The sequence below is a fragment of the Parus major genome, chromosome 2 (genome assembly GCF_001522545.3).
Source record: "Parus major isolate Abel chromosome 2, Parus_major1.1, whole genome shotgun sequence".
Taxonomy (NCBI): domain Eukaryota; kingdom Metazoa; phylum Chordata; class Aves; order Passeriformes; family Paridae; genus Parus; species Parus major.
Genome location: NC_031769.1, coordinates 146,916,489 through 146,937,315, shown reverse-complemented (window position 1 = coordinate 146,937,315; position 20,827 = coordinate 146,916,489). Strand labels below are relative to the sequence as shown.

Below are 20,827 nucleotides of genomic sequence, written 5' to 3'. Positions count from 1 at the left end.
GGTGGGACAGCCTGACTTAGCAGATTCTGTGTTAACCATAAAACCAGGATTTGGAGGCAGTGCCATTCATCTTATATAGTGCCATAAAAGCATCTCAAGATCTTGCTGATTTTTTTTTTTTCCCTCCATGGTATGGATGTGTGTGTCAGGTAAATGTCTGTGTCTCTTTTTTCTGGTTTTCATGTTGAAATTAAAAGTATTTTACTTTTCTCCTGTCACAGCCAGTTTATTACAGTTTAGATGAAAACTAAAATGATAACTAAGATGAAACTGTGCAGAGATTATTTTAACTTTTTGTGTTACTTTATCCCATGAGATTTTTTGTGGAAATCTTGTGGTGGCCTTTATGTGTGTGGAAAATTAAGTATCTAAGGTGAAGGAAGTTTGGGAAACAGTTCATAGAAATCCAGTTTTAAGTGCATAATATATAAGCTTGGGCTTTCTATTGGTACTGTCTTTATCGCTATAGTATACACTTGTTTGAAAGGGAAAGAAGAAAAACAACTACCAAAGTAATAAACTCAACTCTCTATATTACTTGGTGCTGGAATTCTTTTAGATCAGTTATTTTCTTTAAGAAACAAACCCACAACTCTCTGTGTATTACGTGCATATTAAGCAATATCTGTATAAATTCGTTACTTCAGCAGAGAAACTGGCTCGGCTGCCCTGTGATGCACATACCCTGAGGAAATAAATGCTTTTCACTAGTTCCTCCCACTCACTTTTTATTTTCCAGGGAAGCACTTTCTAATTCTAGATCTGGATGCTGCTAATGTTTTGAATCACTCATCATGGTTTTCAGCACTCACTTGTTTTTGCTATTAAATGTATATTATCAGTAATAAAGGTTCATTTTGTGATGCTTTAACACTCCTCCTCTTTCAAAATAACAAATCCACATAACGGGAAATTTTTAGTTTGCTTTCATGGGACCAACAGTATTTCAGGCAGCTTGTCTGCTTTGAGTTCAAATACAAGTCTCTGGCTTTTACTTCTACAACCTTCTTCTGTGTTTTGCTTTAGGGTGGGATTTATTTGTTCTTTTCCCAGGAACTTCCAGCTAAATAATCTACACTTGTTAAATAGGATAGGTACTGCAGCTGGTTCCTTAGGGAGATTATCTTGTCTTCATAACATGAATATCAGTTAATATTCTCCAAAGACTTTTGGATGTTTGACTACTTTGACATTAGTTAAGAAAATACCCTAATGAATTCTAAATATTTGTTTCAGATTTCATGTTTCATCCTGTATTGAGCATCTGCTGCTGAGAGCTGGAAAGTCTACTTAGGGTATGTACAACAACTAATGATTTCAATTTCACACTGAGTTTTAGTCTGGGTAAATCAGGTCAAGATGAGATTTTGCTGTTGTTGTTCTTTCCTTGTAATTAATGTTGAAAATTCTGGTTGTTAAACAGTGGGTGTTAGAACAGAATTTCTTGGTTTTTTTTCCTTGAGCCTCCTTGAGTTGGCTTTTCTCTGACAACCTGTTCATGGTCCTTCCATTCAGTCCAAGGGTACAGAGGTGGGCAGAACTGTGCAGCAATTAATTTATTGTACATGGGAGGAGTTTTCAAGGTGTTTTCTCACCTACCAAAGCCACTTGGCTGAAAATTGTCTGACCAGTCCCATGTGCTGCCTTTTGGAGCAAAATACTAATAATTATATTAATTATAATTAATTAATTATTAATTAATTATACTAATAATATTCTTGTGTTCTGCTTTTCTGTAGTACAGAAGAAATGGGTCTTAAGAAAGCAAAATCTTTGCTGTAGGGGTGCTCAGCCTAATCTGAAGAATTTCAGCTGAAAGCAGGAGTAGAGAAATTACAGCCACAGTATTCTTTCTATTATAGGAATTAATTTCTGATGTGCATATTTTTGATTCCTTGTGACCCCCTTGTCTCCAGGGTGAATGGTTATATTTGAAAATTTCAGTTTCACTTCTCAGTGTAGTTGGTATTTCTGACTTCTGCCTTTACTGCTGCTCATACATATGGATGTTTGGAATATTCTTACATTTGAGTGTGGCTAGAATAACTTGTTGGATCCTTACTTTTTTTTTGTGGTTTGGTTTCCCCCCCTTTCTACAACCTTCCCTGTGGCTGGTGGTTTGGGAGCCTGTATTAAAGTGTTTGGGTTTTTTTTTTTTTTTTTTCCTATTACTTAGGCTTTGGCAGGTAACAAAATTCATCTTCTGCTACTTCAGGAGTACTTGTGAATCTAGGTTGTGAATGTTGTTGCCCTTATTTGAAACTTTGATATCGCTTGGTTTAGAGTCATTAATGCTCTTGCCTGGACTGTAATACACTTGAGAACAAAGGAGATGTGACTGCTTGCATTTCATGGAGAAGGCCTTTAATGGGACTTCAGGCTGTGACCTTGTATCCATAAGATAATGTATTTTCATCTTCAGGAATCAGCACAGGGTCATTTAATGTCTCCTGACCATCTAAGTTTTCAGGGATAGTTACCTTTATTCTTCAGTAGCTTACTTCTGGATGTCATCAGCCTTTCTTAAACTTAAGTTTTCAAGTTTATGGTGCATATTTGCTTCCCCTCTCCAATTTCTCCCTTCCCTTTTCTGGTATGGGATTATATTTGTTTATATCATGCAGTTATTTTTTTTCCAAGGAATTCCATCTACTCTCACCACTCCAAAGAAGTTTGAATGGCTTGAAAAATAGTAGTCTTCCGTTTTGTTACTTAAGTTGGAAAAAACCCAAAATATTTCAGTTGGAGCCAGTACTGATGTTTTTATCAGCTAAAATCAAAACTTGTAGCCTTATGCCTCTTGTTAATTCTGACTTAGGATTCGGATGGAAACCCAGACCCTTGGAAATATTTCCTGGACATGGAAAACTAATAGTGTGGGAAATCCAGAAAACAGGGGCAGGGGTATGGGAACAAAACATTTTATCATATATAAAGGTCTGCAAATCAGATTTGTGATTTCAGAGCGTTTTTAATGCTTCCTTTAATTTTGTTTGACCTTTTGAAAGGAACAGCTCTGACTGTTGTGATGTCACAAGCAAAAAAGTGCGCTTGTATGATTTGTGAACTGAAGCCATTTGCTCCCTGGAATACATGGTTCCAATGAGTCATATCCTGGTAAAACCGTGACAACAGAGTATTTATTAGGTTGTTAGGTAAATATCTTGCAGTACCTGCCTAGATAAGACTTGATAGAAAACCAGCCCAGTGAATAACAAGGCTGTGAAATACAACATGGAGTAAGAGGAAGCAGTGAAAAATCTTAAATGTAGTTTGCAAGTACTTCTGACTTGTCAGGTTTATATTGAAGTCTGTGATATTTTTTTTTTATTTCTGGCTGGGGATTTGGTAGGAGGAAGGGATTAGTGCTACTTGCTCTTTGAAAGTAGTATTGTATATGCAAATACTGCAATGTCAGTTCCAGTGGAAGTACTGCATCTGTTACTTATCCAGCTGCTTTATAAACTGTTACTTACTGTACTCATAGTGCAAAAAGTCAAGCTGTTACTTGTACCATGGTAGTCTTTTCATCATGTGATCACATATTTTGTTCCACAGAATCATGACCTCTTTGCTCCCAGTACCTGTGTCTGTTGATGACAGTATTCAAGCCCTCCTCTTACAGGATGGAGTTTTCAAGTGTGCTGTGGTAGTGCTGCCTTCAACCATTCATTTTATGGTTTTATTAGTATTTGTACTGGATGGAGTCACTGAACTTAAGATGAAAGGTTTCAATTTTAGCTCTGACATGCCTGTTTTTGTTGTAGCATTTAAAATTTGCACTCAGAGCAGATATCTCACTGATTTGAACAGTGCTGAAATCACTTGGCAGTTCTGTATTTAACTCACTGGATATCAAGGCCATAAAAGAAAAGCAGGAAACTTGACAAAATGTCTCTGTTAACATCATCCAGAATCCCTGAATGCCTGGAGGAAAGGAGGCTTGGGGGAACCTCATTGTTCCTCTGCACTTCCCTGACAGAAGGCTGTAGGCAGGTGGTGATCAGGCTCTTCTTCCAGGAAACAAAGGACAGGACAAGAGGAAATAGCTTCCAGTTGCTCCAGAGGAGATTTAGATTGGATATTAGGAAAAATGCCTTCACCAAAAGGATGGTTAGGTATTGGAACAGGCTGACCAGGGAGCTGTGTGAGTCCCCATCCCTGGAAATATTCAAAAGATACATAGATATGACACTTGGTGATATGTTTATGTGGCCTTGGTAGTGCTGGGTTGATGCTTGGACTCAGTTGTCTTAGAGGTCTTTTCCAACCAAAACACTATTATGATTCTCAGATTGATGAGTGAAGAATACACAAATCATACAACAGGAAGGGATTATGGGCAGCAGTTCTGTTTAGCTTTGTTTCTGACTTATTCCTTGGCCAGTGTTTGAGCATGGTATTGGTGCAGGCATTGTGTAGATAAAAATGGGTAATTTTACGTGTACTTACTTTGTGATTTCAAACATGCTGGTCAGCCATTGAATTAGGTGGAATTAGACTAGTATTGGATGAGAAGCATTGTTGTGTCCAGCACAACACTTGTTTAGATACAGTATTGCAGATGGAGAAATTAATGTTCCTTTTTATCTCTTACAGTTAGAATTAGTTCCCTAGTGAAATGTCAGAGATCTGGGTTCTTGTGTATTTTGGATGCTATGCATGTAATTTTGTTTTAATGCATTCGGGTCTTTTTTCTTGATAAAGAATTTGTTTCAAAAGATTTCAGTTGGCACTTTAAGGTGTAAAGAACAACTTGTGAAGAACAAGTAATGTTCTCAAGTGTAAAGCTAATTAATGGATGTTGCCCTTTGCCAGTAAGACCTATATGCTTATAGCTCCTCCTGGCTTCTGGAAGTGGAATTTTGCTGGGCTTCCTGACTGGTTTGTTATTCTGGACTTCTGGGTCATTGCAGAAAGATTTACTTTGCCACCAAGGTTATGATAAACTTCAGCTTCTTCCAGGCAGGCTGGGCTGGGCTCACATGTGTGCAAGTTTGGTACAGAACATCCTCTTCTCTCAAGCTGGGCCCTCCCAAGGGCTCTGTGCTCTGTCTGTGCTGACAGGCACCAGCAGGGTTTTCAAAGCAATGAGCTTGGATGTAAGGAACACAAACCACTCTGTGTGGTGCCTGATGCCTTTCTGAGTTCTGTCCTGGCCTTTGTTTGGCATAGCAGATACTCGTCAGCCTGTCCCCAGAGCAACTGCTGTCTCTTACAGGGGACTAAGTGGGCTTGGGGAAATAAATTTCAGTGTTTGGGGTATTGTCCTGCATTGTCTTATTCCTTCCCTGGAGTTCAATAAAACTTCAGCATGTCTGGATTATCTTGCAATATGTTATCGAGATAGAATGAAGTAGAGTTTCAGTTTTCCCTCTGGAGGTGCTAAAGGTCTTCTATATCCCAAACCAAGTTTTTGTTTTGGTTGTTAGCCCTGTGGTAAATGTGAACAGAGAAACATTAAGCAGAAAACAGTGTGACTCTGTAAATAGTACTGCTTTGTAATGCAGCTTGGATAGGATTTGTAGCAGCACATTCTGATGATGCCAGGGATAGCCATGAAGTGCTGCTTCTGCTCCCTTCCAGGCTGTTTAAATGGCAAATTTAAGTAATGATGTTCTAGTTATTATTTGAGTTAAAGTTTGTAGCTCTGCTTCTTTGAGAACTTAGCTTGCTCAGTGTTAATGTATAATTGGCCTTTGATACTGTGTCTTGGTTAATGGGTTAAGGTGTGCACTGGCTGTTGTTTACTGTTGAAATGCACAAAAATTTTTAACACTGGCCTTGGAAAGTTTCTAAAAGCAGCAGGGTATTCTGACTCTTTAAACAAGACAATTCTTATACAAAATGATCAATGATAATGTGCTCCTTACTGCTAGTTGGTAGATTCTTAACTTTGCAGTATGTCCAGGTTTCAGATACTTATCTGAAAGTATTTTTTTATTTTATTCATATTATAAAGTATTAGAATCGGCTCCTGTCAACCTTGCATGTCCAAATATACCTTGGTGTTGTAAGAAGAAAACCTGAAGAGAATTTTCTGCAAACATAGGAAGACCAAAATTTAAACCAGATGGATTCAGATCTTTTCAAGGCTTGAAAATTTCCATTTTTACATTAAAACCGAGTGAAGCTTTGCAAACTTCCAGTTCTCTTTTATGGCAATGTTTGTTACTGGTGTAGCATCTCGAGTTGTAGTGTGGGGCAGGCTGTACATTAGTGTCCTTACAAGAGAAGGAACATTAGGGGATACAAATATGGTGACCTGACATAAAATACTAGAGATAAAAAAGAGGCCAGCTTGATATGCAGCAGGACCAGCAATTGCCAGGCCAGGGGTTTCCAAGGTTAGTTTGTGTGTGCTGTGGTAAAGGAAGGATCTGGGTTAGTTCCTGGCAGACATTCATGGAGAACTTGCTCTGGAGGGAAATGGGCTCAAGTGCACTTTGTGAAACGTGTTTTAATTAGCAGTGCCTGGGAGGCAGGGAATTTCACACCTGGTGTTTTAGCCTAGCCCTTATCAGCACTGTGCAAAGTGAAACCATTACTTGTCTCCCTCGTGTTTGGTACACCCTGTTCACAAGTACCAACATAATACTGGTTTTTAATTTATATTCTCCCTTATCTCAGTAGTCCAGATAGAATCACAAAATACTCTGAGTCTGAAGAACCCAGCAAGGATCATTGAGTCCAACGCTGAAGTGGATGGCCGATGTGGGGATCAAACCCACAACCTTGCTATTATCAGCATCAAACCATGACCAACTGAGCCAATAGTCCTTGTTCACTTTTGATTTACTAAACCCTCCCTGTTTTCTCTGGTATTATGGTCTTGCTTGTAATCTCATTTTGTTTATGCAGGGGTAGTTATTCTTTCCTAGTTTCAAAGCTGGTGGAAAATCATGAGATGATGTTGGAAGCCTCTGACGTGACTCCTTTCCTTCTCATGTGTTTCTAAGACACATCAGTTATATGTGAACACCCCCATGCAAAACCTTTTAAATCAGCTGGATTCCCCTTCATGCCTAGATGCCTGTAGGTAATTTGATGTGGTTATCCTCTGTTCCTTTGAGATGTTGCCTAAGTCTTCCTGATGCATTACAATTCCTTAGATACCAGTTTCTTTTGTAGCTATTGAGTTTTTGACAGAATGCAGTGTTTTCATGTGCTTGAGTTGCCTGAAATCCATTTTCAAAAACAAGAACTAGCAGAAATAGTGGTTTATTTTTTATGCCTTTGTGTACTGCCCGTGCATACTGCTGTCTTGAGCATGCACTAGGTGACTATGAGTAGCGATGCGATTTCTTTTATTTCTTTCTGAGCAGTAGCTGTGTATCAGTGCTCTCTTTTCCAAGCAAGAGGTAAAGCAGACAGCTTGAATTCCTTGTCAAGAGTCCCAGACAAATGCAGCTTGGGCAGCATTTTTTATTGAGGAGGATGAAGAGTACACAAAGAGGCAATAAGAGTCTGTAACTGCACCTGAAAGTGAATGCATTAAATGAGATGAAATCTGTACCAAGAGGGAGCCTTGATCACCTGGCAGGAGTTAATAGCTGTTCCAGGTGCCACTGAAATGTTGCCCTTTAACAACAAGTGGAAGGTTTATTGTTAGCAGTCCACTCCCAGCTGTGTTGTGGAAGGTGCAGTGCAGTCTTTAAATTGCTAACCAAGTTTCCTATTAAAAAAAAAGGTCATTTCTTATTTTAGGATTTAGATTGTGCAGAGCAAAAGGGCACATAAAAAGTCACGGTTGTCAACAGGACTCCAAGTTTGGCATTCCGGGTTATTTTTGTATGTATTGTAAGCAGGTGGCTGTGTTGTCATTTCCCTGTTTCAGGATCAGTCTGCTCAGCTGAACTTTCAGAAGAGGATGGTTGAAGCTTGGCAAAATTGTAGAGAGTTTTAGGTTCCAAAGGAATTGGGACAGCTGTAATCATGGAGCTCTTCCTGCAGCCTATTCCTTTATTCTAAATGATCTCTGTTAAGAGCAACATCCAAAAGGAGTGGTAGGCTTTTTCTAATATTTAAAATACATGATTATTATACTACCTTCTGTTTCTGAAAGTGTTTTTGTGTTTTTTTGCTAATAGTAATATTCCTGGTAATCTAAGCTGTATTGTATCCTAGTTATTTTAAACAGAACAGTTCAGCTGTATTCCTATGCCTTTAATGTGACTGATGCTGACTCTTATAAATCCCTCTACATATAAATTTGCATTGGACTCATAATATGGTGAATAATTTACCTTAGAAGCCTCTGCATAATTATTTTTGGTTTGGAAAAAATCCCAAGCAAGCGGGATGTTAATTTGCACCTCCTTTTTGTGTGGTGTTAGGGGCTCTATAAGAACCCTTCTTTTATAACTTAAAAATACATCCTATGCCTAGGAAATTTTTTTTTCCAATTTAAGCTTTGTACTTCTACTCTATGCTAAATCCTAAACAGGGGTGGCCCTAAATTAAAGTGGTCAATGAACAGTGATTTCTGCATCTTTCTGGAACAGTTTTTTTGGTGACTTAATTTCTAATTCAAGGCCCACTTTCTCCAGGAGATCTTGTAGTCATGTAAGTATTAAATGAAGAATAGAACATTTGGTGGTGAAACCTGGTCTTAAGTTTAGAGTGTTCCTCTTGATAAGGCCTGAAGAGAAGCCAAGCCAAAGCTACCTGGAGGATTTTCTTTTGGGGGTGTGTGTGTATAAACATATGTGGTGTGAAACTTACCAGCCACTTTTCAGCTTCTTGAAGGGAAGGGTTAAGTAAGAACTCAACAATAAATCCAAAGTTAGAGTGACATAAAAATCACTGGATCTTGATACTACTACAAGAAAGTAGGGTTTCTGGTGTTAATTTTGATAATAAACACATAGCTTTGAAGACATAACCTAATGCAACTCTCTCCCACGTAAAGGAGAAAGAATGGCATAAGGGAAACAGTAATTCTCATTGATGAATATCCTGATGGTCTCTGTATTCATATATCCACATGTCCAGAGGATGCTGGTGCCATCCCTCCATTATCTGTATACCAAGAGTGTGAGAAATAGGGGTCAGAAGATGCCAGATTAAAACTCCTGCTAAAGAATCAAAGACAATTTGTGATTGTTACATTCAGGGGAGCATTACAGATTGAAAAAGTAGCTGAAATGTTAATACACAGTTAATTTTTCTGTTGGCATCTAATGCTTTTCTGATATAAGTTCTGTGTTTCTTAGTTTTCAGTGGGCAAGGTGTGGAAGCACTGAGTTGGGCAAGGAGTGTTGCACTCAACTGAATGGCTCTGCAAAGTCACTTGGTTCAAATTCCTCACCTGGTTTATATTTTTAAAGAAAACATTTAATTCCTCAATTTGCATCCAAACTGTGAAATATTTTTGTCAGAAAAAAAACTAGTTTCTGTTATTTTGGTGAGTTAGATGGAGTTGAAATTTGTTGCTTTAGTATGTACCTCTTTCTTTCTGTTTTTTCAAAATAATTTTTAAAGATAAATCAGTGTGTGAACCTGTGGACATTTGAAAATCATTTTGTAGAAAGGACACAAAGTTTAGCCTCAGGGCTAAAATTTTTCTAGTTAATTCTAGAGGATTACAGAAACTGAACAAAAGGCTGTTGCTTTTGGGGTGGTAGTGCTATTATTTTTCTCAGGCTTGTTAAGTGGCAGCAATGTAGAATTTCTGCAAATTGGCCCAATTCAGATAATCCTGGTTTTCATGTTTTCAAGCATCCATATTTTCTGTGTAGCTGATCTGATGGCTAATTGAGGTCACACACAGTCTGTTCAGGAAATCCTGGTAACATTGCATTTTCTTATTTTACAGTTCTCTCATATCATTTAAATTGCCTAAAGTGTGTTTTGAAGCAAAGACATGTCTTGATCTGCCCGCTGTATCTCAGATTTCTGAAAAATGCAGAAATTTGAAGGAGGGATGGAGTCAGGGATGTGAAAGCCCAAGGACAAGAAAACCTCTCCAGTACTATGATATTCCTTGTGGTTGAAAGAGAAATATGCAAGAAAAATAGGTCTTGGATGATGCAAATAATGATACACATGAACCATTTGTAACTTAAATGGGTTGGTTGTTCACAAATTTTTGTTTAAATCAGGAGGCTTTAAAATAAATTACATTGAAATATTCATCTCTAATTGCTAAGGCTGTTGGTGGTGCATGTTGGTATTTAATTTTGTGGTTTCTAATATATACTTTGTATATGGCTTCTGATACATTTTTAACTCCTACACTGACTGCAAATTAAATATTGATTTGTGCATTGCTAGGTTTTGAGCTTCAAAGCATTTCTGAGTTGTGGTTAATTGATCTACAACTCCAAACTAACACATGGAGGTTCAGAACCAAGGCATGAGAATTACAAATTACTGTATGTTCTACATACATGGTTCATGTATTTAACCAGTTTCACAAACTTAATATTAACTAGGTTTGTTGGGAGATTTGTTCTTTGAAATGCCTGTAAATATGAAGGGAAAATAAGGATAGAACAAAATAAGAAACAGGCTACTGCTGGTAAGTTTTCTAATGCAAGAGTAATTTTAATTGCATGTAAAATATTTAAAAATTCTGTGCTCTAACCATTGACTTGGTCCCTGTCATGTCATTCAGTTTCCCAAAGGCCCTAAAAGACCTTGATTTTTCTGGAGTGTTCAGTCACAAATATCAGTATTTAGGCATTAATCAGAGCTGCAAATCCAGCCCAGCAGTGTTCCCCAAATAGGTTTCAGCTCACTTAGTCTCACAACTTAATACACAGGAATGAAATAAATTTCATCATCTGTCATGTTTTTCTTGAATGAGAGGATTTTGTCCCTAGAAATAAATTTCTGTGGTTGTTGTCTGAGGCCATATGAGTTTTTAATATTTTATGCTACTTAAAAGTATTTGGATTTGTGTTCATTTGGTTTGTAATAATGCTACAGTTGGCCAGAGGACGATAGATGTAGCTCCATCCACCAGCAGTTTATAAGGAGACAGAGGTATCCATTCATGATCTATATGAAAGGGAGCATCATTGAAAGTTTGTATTTGCTTATCCCCACTGCAGAACCTAACATATTTGCATTTTGAATGACTGTAGTTTAAGGTTTGGAATAGAGGCCAAGGAGACAATGGGGGGTCAAATTCTCTGGAACTTTAAGTCTTGGAAGAATAAAATCAGTCCTTTGTTTCTCAGTATACTTGGTATTTTTGTTCTTTGAGGAAGACACGGAGGAGTTGGAATTTATAATATTAGTATTAACTTCTTCAAAAGCCAAACTTTTCAGAAATAGTCACTCTGGATGTGGGACACTTCAGGAAGGTGAAACTCAGTGGTCTTTGCATTCAAGTGCTTTGGCAAGAGCTTTTGGCTTGAGTCTGATAAAGTCTCTGCCCAGTCTCAAAGCTGTACTTTGTGATTTTTGGAACAGTGTCTAATTAATTTGTAGACTTTAAATTTTAGAATTTGTAGGTAATTCCCAAACCTGTTGACATTGTCTAGTGTCTACAGACAGATGTGACAATGTCTTCATTAGAAAAGTCTGTGTGTAAACAGAAATCCTAAAATCCTTTTTGGTTTTGCTTTTTCTGAGGTGAACTAAATTAGTGTTACCTGGTACGTTGTAGTCATGCATCAGTGGGTTAAACCTTACAGTGTCTGTTCTCTGCCAGAGGTAGTTTGGGCCAGATGATGCCCTTGTTCCTAGAAACTCCCTTGGACAGGATGAAACACTGCAAGTCACCATCCCTGACATCTCTCTATGGTTGGGTTGTTAATGACAATTGTCTGTTGTTTCCTCAGTTTCTGAAATAAAAAGGCTTCTTCTGCTTGCCATCTCTCTGTTATCCTCTTCCCCATATATTTTTTGGTCATGAACTGGTTCCTACCAAACTCTGCAAGAGGCAGAAGCTTCAAACCACAGCTGAACGGAGCTGCTGATTTCAGCCTGCCAACAGCAGCATTTACACCCAGGATCATGGAATCATTTAGGTTGGAAAAGACCTCTGAGATTATGAGTTGCAGAGGTCTTTTCCAACTTTGATGATTCTGTGATTTCCCCTTGGATGTCCCCCAAATCTGGGACACTTGGAACTTTGAATCACCCAGAGCACTGTGAAGGAGAGGGTTGGGGGGGGTTCAGGTGAGTTTCAGAACTGTGCTGTTTTTGGGATAAAGGGTCCATAGTGATACTGCTGGTGCCTTCTCTTTGCTCAGGGGTGTTCTGAACACCACCATTGTGTTGAATATAAGGCTGTGTGGTAAATAATGCTTTCTTAATCTACTCAGGTTTCTCAAATTAGAGTTTGGCATTTCTTAACAATGTATTGAATTTTTTTAATATTTTAAGAAGGTAAAATTGTGTTGGTGGTAAGGCCCTGGCAGAGGTTGCTCAGAGAAGTTGTGGCTGCCCCATTCCTGCAGGTGTTCAAGGCCAGGTTGGATGGAGCTTGGAGCAATGTGGTCTAGGGAAAGGTGTCCCTGCCTCTGCTGAATTTAGGTGACCTTTAAAGGTCTCTTCCAACCCAAACCGTTCTGTGATTCCAGCCTTGCTGGGTTACTGGGGAATGCTTTTGGCATCTGACACACGTAATCCAGCCAGATCTGCTCCAGGGACCTGAGGGGTTCAGAGGTCAGAGTTTGCCAGTTTACCCCAAATTCTTCTAGAGGATTTCTGTGGTTTTTCTCTTGGCTGTGAAGACACACTTCATAGGTTTCCTCTGGGCCTCCTGACTTTCGTTATTCTGTGGTTCAGAGTCCCCAGAATTGGTGAATGGGGAGATAAACGGATTTAGTTAAGTTGTGGTGATGTGGCAGTAGAGTTAACATCCCTGTGGCTTCAGTGAAAATAATTCTTTTTGGTTCTTTGAGCTTCCTGTGGTTTGCTCTGAGCTCTCAGTGTCCTGTTAAGAACTTATGCATTTCTTCTGTGGGGCTGCAGCAGACAAATACAAGTAGAAATTATTCCAGCTCTAATTCTGTGTCAAGTTGTTTGCATATGCAGCCTGAAATTCCTTTGTACTGTCACAAATGCTTAGTTTGCAGGATGACAAAATAAATATTAACTGTACCAGAGCTGACACTGGCATAAGTACACACTGAGTTCTCTGACTTGATCTGTTTCTTCATATCAGTGAAAAAAGATGCGTTCAGAAGTTCCTGAAATATTGACATCCTTGGGCAGTACCTGCCTGATTTTGTGCTAGAATTACTTTAATGTATTCAAGCAAATTTAAGTTTGTGTCCATTCTGAACCTGATTAGATCTTGAAGGGCTTGAAAATGAGTCTCTTTAATAATTATTGGAAATTCGGATAAGGTTTTTAAGTTGGACATTTTTTTTTCTCATTTATGCCTCAAGCTTGAACTCACAGGGTGAGTCTTATGATATGTCCAGGAGCAATTTGGAGAGAGAGGACTGGGGAACTGGAGACCTTGATGAACTGAATGTTTTTTCAATATTTTAATTTAAAAATTTTAATAAGCTGTGCATATGTATTCTGCCCATTATGAGAGGCAGAAGACACAGTTACAATGTATGCTTAATAATTTAGTGTGCTCAGGGTACCTGGCACTTCATACATGATAAATTGAAAAGTAGATTACAGAGTAATTAAAAAATGTTCACTTTCTTCATGTTACTGAGGTTAGAAGTGCATGAAACAACTGTCAGTTCCGCTCTGGATCATCACTGTGACCAAGTTCAGTTCTTTGTTCTCACTCTGGTGGGATTCAGTGGCATCTGACTCTGTCCAAGTTGGATCAGAAGCAGGGAAAGCTGGATAGGTTTCTTTTTGCTCATCTTCTCTGTTTTCATGCCTAATGAATGATGAGAATTGGAAAAGCTTTTTAGAGAATAATCCTCAAATAATATATACTTGTTTGAAATAACAAAAGAGGTGAGCTGATGTTTTTTCATTCTTGTGAAATGGTGGGACAAGGAATAAACTGCAGTATTAGTGAAGAATTTTAAAAGCTTAACAATGTTTTTCTTGGTTTAGGTTTATTACTCTTGCTGTCCTTCTTATGGATTATAATGTGGTACAAAAGATTTATGTTTTTCTGCCTCCCAGCACTCATTGCTGAGGCTAAAGCCACATTTATACTGTACACTTCTTTGTGGTATTGAATTCTTATCTTTAAGCAGAAAATATTTGTTCACTGAGTCCAGCCTACACAGGATCAAATACCCTTATATAATTAGGACATTTGTGGCTCTTTTCTGTTTATTCTTAAAGGACTGCATCATGATTTCCTTTATGCTCCAGCTAGTTTGGTTTGCTGATAAGGAATTGTTACACATCAGCAGGGTAGATATTCACCATTAGTATTGCATTTTATATATCAACAAAGCAAGTTGAAGTAAGATGTAATTATACAAGCATATACACTATGTAATCCCTTGACATAAATGGAAAAAGCTGTTACTGAAATATTTGTACTTTTCAAGTGAAGCAGTGCTGCTTCTTAACATCAGCAGGAATAGTAAATTTCAGACTGTTTTAACAGTAGATGCATTTTGTATTTGATTTTTCTTTTCTAAGAAGTCATGTCTAGGTACAAAATCATGATAGTTTTAAAATCCATTTCAAATAAACTTGTAATGCTCTACTTAAATACTTACAAGGCAAGTCAGAGTTTCTAAGGGACTTAGTGATTCTTAGCTAAGAAAGTAATGAGTGTACTTTGTGAGCAGCACACTGTCAGAATTCCTCTCCCTGCCACTGCCCGTAAAATTGGCTTGTTAGTTATTTATGAGGAAAATTGGTTTGACAGCCCTGAAGGCAGAAGTGTTCTGTTCACAGTACAAGTAGTACCACTGTGCTGTAGCCCTGGCCATGGGATGACAGGAGCTGCTTCTTGGGGAAACAGCTCCAACCCTGGGACCATTTGGGTGCCTCCAGCTCTGGGACTGAACTGTGGATGTGTCTCCTGTAACTTGAGTGTCATCTTGGAACTTCAGACTGCCTGTAGACGCCTCCAGACATACTTATGTGGCAGCTTTCTGTGACTGTCTCTTCACCTTCTGTGGATAACCTAACTAGTTTAAATCGAATTTTGGGTAGGAGTGTAAGCTGTTTGTTATTTCATCCTGGACCTAGAACGTGTTCTATTCTGATCTGTGCCTTTATCCAGCCTGGGTTTGGCCAAAAGCCTACATAGGAGGTGTCAAGTGTACACAAATCAGAAGTTGTCTTTGTTGTCCTGGTTCCTTCTCCCTGTTGTCTGTGGAGTTTGTCAGCATTGTACAAAATAGTATTTTAGGAGATCTGACTTCAAAAGTCACAGTGATGACTTGTGTAGGAAGCGTGACTTGGGTTAGCTGCTGGGGGGTAATTGCAGCATTAACTAAAACCCACAGCTTTTAGACTTAGAGTTTATAGCATATCTAATATTTATCTGCCACCCAATATGTAATGAATCTTAAATCTTTCTGCAAGTATTTCTGGTGGTCTTAATCTGTTTCATGCCAGAGGCAGGGAGAAATAATGCTTTCAATTTTGTCAAATTAAGTTTTTACTGTGCATTAAATTGATTAAATAGAGCAGCAGATTAAGGCGAAAAATACTATCTTAAATTGCAATTCAGGGCTGATAGAATCTTAATGATGCCAAGCTGAACTTTTTCAGGGGATCTGTGGAAATGAGAATTCATTAATCATATGCGCTTGACTTCGCACTGTGCTGAATTGGAAACAAACTCTTCGCCTTGTTCCCTTTGCCCAGATGAGTAATGGCCGAGCTGGGAAGGCACAGCCAACGAGATATGGGAGCTTCACGTTGTGTTCTGTCAAACCAACTGGGTTTCCTGTTTGATCAGATTCTTGCAAAGAACCCCCTGTGTTGGGGGGTTTCCCGTTACTCCAGCGCCGCTGTCTTTGAGCCGCTCTCCGACGGCTGCATGACAGAACCAATTAGGAGAAGAAAGCCTGTCTCATGTTGTGTGCTGCAGTTCTTCTGTCTGCACTCTTGTTCCCCCACTACCCCCTCTTCACCTTCATAATCTAGTTTTGTCAGTGATCTCTTTGGGTTTCTTTGTCCTGACGTATGTGTGTATTTTTCTTTTCCTGTTTTTTTTTTTTAATTTTTTTTATTCTGCCCATGGTTCCTCCCTGCCTCACTTGTCATCTTTTTTTGCTGTCTTAATTCATTCTTTATTTAACATCTGGAAAACTTTATAAAAAGGGTAGAGAGAGCAGAGAAGGTAGAGAAAAGTTTTCTCTCTATTTCTGCTGGTGTATCAGTGTTGTGGTGTGAGGAGGGAACCAGCCTAACACAACTACTGCTAACAAGCAACATATTAAGAAAAAATAATGTTTTCAGTTTAGATGAATACATAATGTATTGCTCTGTAATGTCTCTTCTGCTCTTTCCTGATTTGTTGTCTTTACTTCTATTGCCCCTAAACTCCTATTTACGTTCTGAGGTAGGCTTTTTTGGCTTATGAAGAAATGTGTATTCTTGTGAAATGATAAAATTCTTGTGAAATCTCCTTGCTAATTCTCATTGCCTTGTGTCTGCTGTGGTGTTAGACAAATAATTTACTTGACCTAGAAGCTTCTTGAATCAATGTTCCTTTGTAATCTCTGTTTTGGAAATCTTTTTTGACTTTGTGTTGACTCCCCCCCACCCCAGCAGAATGACACTTGGCAGCATGTTGTCTCCAGACCCTACAAGAGTTGGAAATGGTGCAATCTGGTGTCCCTGGGAGGATGTGTAAGACTTTTGGAAACACCCAGATGACATTAAAGGAGTTGTTCCCATGCGTATGGTGGTGAATTTATTGGACTTTTTCTACCACACTGAGTGTCCTTAATTCTCTTATTTCTTACATGGTTAAGATCCAAAAGCGTCATGTCTTCACTGCAGAACTGATTTCAGCCTCTGTAGCTCTGGCTGTAAATGCCCATTTGTTGTGAAGGGATGTTGTGCTTCACATTGAGAACAAGCTCCAGCTGAAGCAAATTCTTTCTCAATCAAGTGTCACAGTTGGACTAAGAAAACCCCGGTATTCTCATTACAAATAGATTTCATTTTATTTACTGGGGCAGGTTTCTGGAAAGAGCAAAACTTGTGCAGCTGCTGTCAAACTTGCTGTGAACACTTCGGAGTAATCCCATTGTGAGCAATAAAACGTGTTATTTCTTAGGCACTAAGGCTTTTCATGGATGGAAGTGCTAAGCCCCTCCCCCCCCCCCCTTTTTAAAAAATTTTTTTTGTTTTGTTTTAGATAAGAACAATGTGTGTGCAAAGGTGATAATCTTCTGTTAAACTTCTGACAAACTACATGTGTGTTCTTTACTGGAAAACGCTTTAATTTTTTCTCCCTCACTCAGTGATGGCTGCATCGATTATCTTCAACCTTCTTTCACCCATCTGTAACTTCAAAGAAGAAAAATTTAAAACTTTAATTCCAGCTCCTGAAAAACTGCTGTAACAATGGAATCCATGTGTGGGCCAGAACCATGGAAACAGCATAATTTTACAGTGGTGAAGCATGAAAGGAAGTGGCTCTCCCAACTTTCTAAGAATTTGTGTTTTAACAAAAAAAACACCCAAGATTTGCAGAATACTGTTCTACTATGCCGAACAAGAAACTTTGGGTAGTTTCTTTTGTTACATCATTAATCTGTTACTCTAAATCCTACCAATTAGTTATCATTTCAAAACCAAAACAAAACTCCCACTTGACCCCCTCTAAAAGAACACTCAAGAAAGCACTTTTCTCTTATATTGTGGTCTGGGATGTGCAGCTCTGTTTAGAGCTTTTTAATATTTTGCCTGAAGTAATTTCTCATTCTCTCCCCTTCTGGTTGTGCCCTTGGCACTGTACCTGAAAACACTTTTATTTTACATGCTGGAACACCTCCATACTCTGTGCTAAGTTCCTGTCATACCTAAAGTACAAACCAGCCTTTGCTGACATGTAGAGCTAATTTGTATTTCAGTGCAGGAACTACACAATCCTGTCACCTTTTGAAGATGTGGGTGACTTGTGGTGGCACACTGTGTGTCACAAGTCCTTCACAGAAAATGACAAGGGAGCTTCAATCATAGCAAGCAATGTCAAGACAATGTTTCTTGAAAGAAAAACATCCACTAAAGCTATCACTCGGAAGAACAAGCGCTCTGTAGTACAAATAGGGGGTAGCTCCACATGTATAGAGTACATGTCTACAGTGTTCCCTAAGCCTGCCTAAGGCCCTGAATTGTTATGTTCATAAAACGTCACAGTATTTCCATCAGGATTATGTGATCACAGATCATAGTGCTGGAGATATTCCCGATAGATCTGAACTTCTGCCAGCACACATATGTCCCTCCTTAAACATCTTAAATGATTTTAAAGTTTTCTGGGCTTGTTTAAACACATCTCCTTTAATGATAAACCATTAAATGATAAGAATATTCCTGTAATGTGGCTGACATTCTTAGAACAGTACTTTTGATTGAGTAGCTGTTCTTAGAGGTGATGTTTAAGCTCGTGATTTCACAGAGCCACAATAGGGAGTTTAAGACCATGAGAATCATTTTAGTTTGAAAAGACCTTTAAAATTGGTAATTCTAGCTGTTAACCCAGCAGTGCCAAGGCCACCACTCAACCATGTCCCCAGCAGCGTCTTCCAGTATTTGACTGCCATTTCGGTGAAAGAGTTTTTCCTAACTGAGCATAACCTTCCCCGGCACAATTTGGTGCCATTTCCTCTTGTCCTGTTTGTTACTTGGGAAAGAGACTCACCCCCACCTGGCTCCAGCCTTCTGTCAGGGAGTTGGAGAGAGAGAAGATCCCCTGTGAGCCTCCTTTTCTCCAGGCTGAGCCCCCCAGCTCCCTCAGCTGCTCCTCATCAGTCTTGTGCTGCAGCTCTGTTCCCTCCTCTGATCATGCTCCAGCCCCTCAATGTCTGTCTTGTCATGAGAGGCCCAAATCTGAACACAGGATTCAAGGAGTGGTCTCCCAGTGCCCAGCACAGGGTTACAGTCACTGGCCACAGTGCTGCTGAGACAAGAGATGCTGCTAAATGAGACCAGTGACTGCCCAACCCAGCACTGGCCCTCAATGGCAGCAAAAAATGTTTCTTACAATAGAGATTACATGCCTGGCCCAGTAGCTGGTGGCGCCTCTCTCCATGCTTTTCTCTTGCAGAAATTGCAAGGAGCTCAGTGCCAGCTGTGGATTAGGCACTCTTACTAGTTTGAACTCGATCTCCAGTAGTTTCCTCAAATGCTCAGACTGGCAGGATTTGTTGAATGGTAGTACTGCATCGGTTTGCTTTTCCTTCCTCTTATTTTTCCCCTCTCTTCTTCCCCCACTCCTCCACTTGTGCTGTGATCATGTTCACCCTGAGCCTCATGTCCTCCCTGCTAAGGGGGCCCCAGATTTGGTAATCTGGCCTTCCTTGGCAGCTGTTCCATCCCTCAATCACTTCAGCTGCCCAGCTCTGGACATCTCTGCCTCCTTCTGGTGCAGAGACCAGAACTAGACACAACATGTTGATGCTTTTTTGTTTTGCACCGTAATACGTTTAAGTACCATGTTTTCAGTACCCTTCCTAATGAGACACAATGTTTTATTGCTTTTGGCTAGCTACTCCGGTTTGAGCTGATGATTTCAGAGAAAACAGTGACTCAGCCTTCCTCCCGCAGTTGGAACTGGATAAAGTGCAAGTGTTACTTGGTTAAGGAGGTATTGCTCAGAATTTTTTCCCCAGATGCATTACATCACAGCTCTGTGTTGAAGTGCAGCTGCTGTCTTAGCAACTTGCTTAATTTTGTAGATCCTTGTTAGGTTTTTTTCCTCCTTTGATAAGACTTTTGCTGACCCATAGGAGCTTAATATGATCTGCGGACATGCAGAGTTCACTTACCCATTTTGTGATGCTGAATAAAACCAATTATTGGGGAACTACTCCATCCTCTTCTCTATCCAAACCTCTCTTCCCCATAGGCAAAAGGTGCATATAGTACTTGTGTAGATATTGAGAGTAAATTCTTTATCTGAGTTGCTTAGATACTGCATGTTCTGTAACTCTGTATGTAATGAGATTGATCCCACCTGCCCTGAGTAATGACTGAGTGATTTCTCTTGCTCTTCTTAATCTCCTTAAATGTAACTTCCACCACAGCCTTTTCATTTAATATCCTACTGTTCAGTGTGCCTGGTTCAAAATTTGTCTCCTCATGGCTGCATAGATAACTCAGTGGTCATGCTCAATGATGTGGTGTAGATGAATTTGAAGTGTCAAGGTGCATACAGAGTTCAGGACAGAGTTCAGCTGAGATGGAGGGAAACATAGGTGGATTATTCTGATGGTCTTAATCACAGTTCGTATTTTTTCAGTTTCAAAAACTGTTATTTAAGAAGCATAAGCAGAGTTATTTTGGAGGAGTATTGGGAGGGGAAACTGAGATTTGAAACTGTTGAATGATTCTTTTTGGTATAGATGCTATAAGCTAAGGATACTCAGTACTGATTTTGTTTTCAAATGGGAAGAGGAAAGCAGGTACAAACAGAAGAGTTACGGTGGTGAGAGGAATGTGGCAGTAAACAGACAACAAATTGAGAAATTATGGAAGCAGATATGAACTGAAAGATGTTCCCGAGGTATGGGATGAGTCAGATGATACTTTTACTGGTGTAACACCACAAAGCCTTTGCATATTTAGAGCCACTTGGGGTATGTCAGATGTGGTGATCATCACACCATAGATGTGCCTTGTACCTGTTTTATCAACCAAACACTTAATTTGAAAAAAACCCCTTTGTGTTCTCTGCAGTGTTTTGGTTGGTCCTCTCATTTTTCCATGCTAAATTTTGTGTGGCTTTTGTGTTTCAGAGGCA

The 20,827-nt window shown here is 39.2% G+C and overlaps 1 protein-coding gene across 2 annotated transcripts in view; it reads left to right on the top strand.

Moving 5' to 3' along the window:
* The window catches only part of PTK2 (protein tyrosine kinase 2), a 190,985-nt gene that overhangs the window by 13,755 nt on the left and 156,403 nt on the right, over positions 1-20,827 (top strand). For both annotated transcript variants that reach the window (XM_033512470.1, XM_033512471.1), the window contains exon 2: positions 1,237-1,295. The gene's annotated coding sequence lies outside the window, so the exon portion shown is untranslated. The remainder of the gene's footprint in view (positions 1-1,236; positions 1,296-20,827) is intronic.